Here is a 5,145-nt window from a genome sequence, read left to right on the forward strand (position 1 = left end):
TTATGAAATTTTAAACACCAGATGGACCAATGTCTTTGAAATTTTGGGATGCTGTTGTGGAAAGTGACAAACCAAACCATTACAACTTGAAGTTTTGTACTAAACTGACCATGTTAGGCCCAAGCATTTTCAAACGATGAAATGTGGCAATGGCTTTTCAAGTAATAATCCATGTTGGTAGTCTCTTACTGTTTTTAGTTTTTCACTGTCTGATATTTTGGCGTAAGGATTGCCAAATTGTTATTTTAAAGATCAATTATTTCCAGTTCAAAGACAATGCATTTCTAAAAAAGAATTTTTCATTTTAGTGCTGTATTTTTATCGATTTCTTATACAAATTGAGAGCCAACTTGGGAAATAAAAAAGCAATTGGTTTCAATTTTGAAAGCATTTTTTCTTAAAAATGAACTCATCTTGAATAAACTAATTTTCCTTAATTCAGTTTTTTAGCAGCTGGAATGCAGCATTTTAAAATACCTAACAGCAAACTTGCTGGAAGTGAAGGATGTATTACCTTCGTGCAGCGTATTTACCGTCCCATTGATGCTATTAATTCTAGGGTACCGTCATCAGCTTTAAGGTTACAATCCAAAGCTTTAAAGGTATTTCAAAGGCAGAATTTTTATTGTATTGCATAATGGCTTTAAAAATAAACTGTATCTTACACTGAAGTTATAATTTTAGGAAATTCAAAGTTTCATTGAATACCTTGTTGAGTGGGAGCGCCTCATGAGGGAGAGGAATTATCACTTTATTTTTCACTCAACATATTCTGGCTTGATTGTCACTCTTAAAGCCATTCTAGAGTAGTCACATTTCATGATTGATAGTTGCAATTATGTTATGACATTTAGATTTAATCACGATATATTTGTCATGGATTATGAGAAAAATTAATTTTTAAGATACTGTATAGATTTCCTACAGAGGTTTTTCGGAATAATGAGGCATGCTTGTGGCTACAGGAGTCTTGGGGAATTAATCCACTTTTAGATGCACCCGGATATCAGTCCCCATCCCTATAAGAAGCTGCAGCTATGATGGAGGAGATATTTTTATAGGGAGTTACAGAGGGGCACTGTCTTAGGGTTGCACACCCCTTCGTTTTGGCGTACGAAAGGCCCCCTTCGGGTTGGCGTCCGTAGGGGTGACGCACCAGCAATTAAGTGAGAGGTTGAATTGAGCAGTCTTACTTGCTGATAAAAAATATTCTTAAATGTATTTCATCAAATGTATACTAATATAAGGAAGGCGTTTGTGAAGAGAAGTGAACACATTTTAAACACATCAATGATAACTTGCAATTTTAATTTTAAAGATACGTTTTACAAATTAGTTTTATTCGAAACTGCATTGCAAATAAAATGGATGAAAATATTTAATTTCTTCTTTCGGAAAGAGGAGATAGGGTGCTAATATTTAGAAAGAAATTATTCCACTATAAAAGAACGAATAAAAAAGATCATAAATCAGTATGGTATTGTAGTTCGCAGTGGACTGGTTGCAGTGCAAGTGTCTGCATTAAAGATGAGCAATTTCATTCAATGGTTTTCAAAAAAGAGGAAAAAAATGGTTTTCAAAAGAACTCTTTTGAAGAGAATGAAAGAAAGAGTATCGGAAGAAAAAAACTACAGTAAAGAGAATTTATGAGTAAGTTTTCATTTTTAATATTTAATTAAAATTTGTTTATATATAAGCAATATAAGTTTAAATTCTACTTTAATATAGTACATAAAACAATTGTTTTCAAATTTATATATTTATGAACTATGTCACGTTTTTTAAATTCAGCCAAATACAAAAGTAATTATTTCAATTTATCTCATTTTTATTGATTTATTTAGTTATTATTTTTTTATTATACCAAGTAACAAAATAATGAAACAATAAAAGAACTTATATTTTCCAAAATTTATATATTTCTTTTAATTACGTCACTTTATTTAAATAGAATCAAATATAAATTAATATTAATTCAATTTTTATGAGGAAAATGATAATTTCATCAAAAAAATTGTGCTGTTTGATATCCCCTTTTTTAAAAAAATGATATTTACTCCTTTAATGTACATAAAACATATTCTTAAATATTTATTAAACTACGTCAATTTTTTGTTTTTTATTCAGTATTAATAAATTAGTATATAATAAGTATTCAGTAAATAATATTATTCTGTATATAATATTATTCAGTGTACAATAAGTATTACATACAATAAAATTCAATTTTAATGAGCTAAATTTAGTTGGACACTTTTTTACTAAAGTCACTTTTTCAATCGTGTTAGATTTAAATCTAATAATAAACATAAAATGTTACATTTGTTAGGGAATTAGTTTTTTCTCCCTATTGAGTTTAATAAAATTGTTTTTACTGCCCTTTTAACTTAAAAAAATGAACTGCAGATAAGTATTTTCGCTTATACATTGATTTAATCTTAAATTTCAACCTGAACTACAGTTATGTTTACTACGACTTATGTTTAACAGTACTAATAAACTTTTTCTGTTATTTTCCAGTGAAAAGATAGCCGAAGCAGCTTCTTCAGTGGACACAGCTGTTGGCTTGCCAGAATTTGATTGCATACACGAAGTGCTGTATAAAGCGAGACATTTTGAGCAGCGAGCACTTCCGAAAAGTGTTGATGACATACTCTGGACTGAGAAATATAAAAAAAAACAAGAGATGGCAGAGACTTCTTCGGAGATGATGGTACCGGAGAAGATAGGCTATTGGTAAGAATATTTTTTCTCTTAGAAACCGATAATTTTTTTAAAAATAGGAGCTTAAAAGTTTCGTGTGTTATGCATTCGTCTAAGAACAAACTATGCATTATACTCATAGTATATGATAACAGAGCAAGTGTGTTTTCTATTACTTATAATTACTGTTTAACAGGTCATAATATATATAAAAACTATTTATGAATGTGAAATTTTTAACTTAGTTTACATGAATGTATTAAATAATTTAAACTTGAAAAATTACATCATATAAATTTTTATCGAATATTTTATCTTTTTTAATATATGTATAAAACATACACAATAAGTTAGCCTTAATATGAGGATTAAAACCTAGAAAGCAACTTATATATGTTCAAATATCAACTTTTAAATACTTTTCACACCAGCTTTTTGATAAATTGTACTTATCTCTCTTTTCAGATATTTTGCACAACTGATAATTTAAAAAGGATGTGCTCCTCCAAAAAAATTTGGGCCGATGGCACATTTAAGATTATCCCTCTCTTATTTAACCAGCTCTACACAATCTACGGATTGTATAAAAATGAAATGAGGATGAAAAAAATGAAACATACAAAAGATTATTTCAGATGATACAGGAGGAGGCAAGAAAGGTGGATGAAGAGTTTTCCCCGGAAAATGCGATGTTTGATTTTGAATTGGCGGCAATAAATGCCTTGAGAGCAGAAGTGCCAAATCTATCAGTCAAGGGTTGCTTCTTTCATTACACGCAAAATGTTTGGAAGAAGGTAAATATTAACTAATTATAACATTTTTTGTAGCATTCTGAATTCTGTTTACAATCAGAAACAGTTTTTGGTTATTCCTATTTTCATACATGCAGCTAGGAACCAATAATTGTAAAAGCCTAAAGATGTTTCATATCTTCAGATTTGTTTCATTAGTATTTCTCAAGAAATTTCAAAAGAAGTAAAAAAGTAGAAAATTGTTTAGTAAAAAATTCGAAGTCTCATTTAACATTTCTCTTAATTTAACAAATTAAATCTCTTACTTATAAAGATGTAAATTTTTAGATGACTTATATAGTATTTTTAAAATTAGTTTTATTTTTATCTCCTTTATATAAATTATATAAAGTAACAATCATCGAATTTTTTAAATTAATATTTGTTATATTTTCAATGCAGTCATTTCATTTAATGAATTGAAATTGAAATTCTATTACTATACCTCATAACTTTCACTTGGAAATGTTTTCATTTTTTATATGTAATTATTTTTTGCTTCACGGTGTTCAAACTCTGTACACTGTTGAATTTATACTTTATTTTAAACAAGTTGCATCTCATATCATAAATATCTAAAAGACTAGCTATATTTAATATAACTTGTTGTATTAACTTTAAATTTCATCCAGATATTCTTATTTGTTAATAAAAAGTATTGTTGTAAAGAATGACATTTTTTTAAATAAATTTTTTATGCTTACCTCTTAGATGGTGTTTTAATTGTAAAAAATTTTATATGCTAAAATGCACGGTATAATGTTCAATTTTTAATTCATTTAAATTAAAAATTATCTTAACATAAAAAGAAATCCAATGCACTTTTTCAAAAACTTCTTTCATGCTATGCTTAATGTATATTTTTGGGTACTTCTGCGTTATACAGACATCCAACATTTGAGACTAAGGTTTTCGAATAAACGCTAGCATTGATTTGATATACCATAGCATATTTTAAGAAGTCAATTTTTAATCTATCAATCCAAAAATATTAGCCATTTATAAATTAAAATTTTAATTGGTATTCTTTAAGTAAATGACCGAAATTTGAAATGTGTAAATTAATCTTATAACTTAAAAATTTAAATCATAGATTAAGATAAATAAATTGTTTTAAAATGTTTGAAGGCAAACTCTTAAATGTAAATATTTCTTCCAGGAACAAAATTTAGGTCCGGTGCCAGCCTACAAAAATGATCCGAGAACATATAAATGGATACGAAGAATTGCGGCTCTGCCGCTAGTACCTGCAGAAAGATTTTTTCAATGGATAGAAATGGAAGCTCCCATCTGTGATCAACGGGATAATAATTTTTAAATTTATGAACTGATTCTCTAAGTATTTATTTCTTAAATATTAAAAAATGTGTTAGTATCGAAGTGTCTCAATTATTTTGTCAAACTCCTGTATTTATGATTAGACACATACATATATATATAAATTTAAAATAAAAACTTTATTATTGAAAACATTTTATTCTTGAAAAACCATTTTTTTCCGTTTGTAGTTCATTGTCGGTACCTCTAACTTCAAAAAGCGTTAAACTTCATTCATATGTAGGAGAAATCATACTATCTAATAATTTTTAAATTTATGAACTGATTCTCTAAGTATTTATTTTTTAAATATTAAAAAATGTGTTAGTATCGA

General features: G+C 27.6%; 1 long non-coding RNA gene across 1 annotated transcript; it reads left to right on the forward strand.

The window, feature by feature from the left end:
- Positions 1 to 2,511: 2,511 nt before the first annotated feature.
- LOC139426323 (uncharacterized) lies at positions 2,512 to 4,861 on the forward strand. The gene is made up of 3 exons (XR_011637567.1): positions 2,512 to 2,736; positions 3,169 to 3,497; positions 4,654 to 4,861. It is a non-coding gene; the product is annotated as an uncharacterized lncRNA (long non-coding RNA).
- The last annotated feature ends 284 nt before the right edge of the window (positions 4,862 to 5,145 follow it).

This window comes from Parasteatoda tepidariorum, chromosome 8 (genome assembly GCF_043381705.1).
Source record: "Parasteatoda tepidariorum isolate YZ-2023 chromosome 8, CAS_Ptep_4.0, whole genome shotgun sequence".
Lineage (NCBI taxonomy): Eukaryota > Metazoa > Arthropoda > Arachnida > Araneae > Theridiidae > Parasteatoda > Parasteatoda tepidariorum.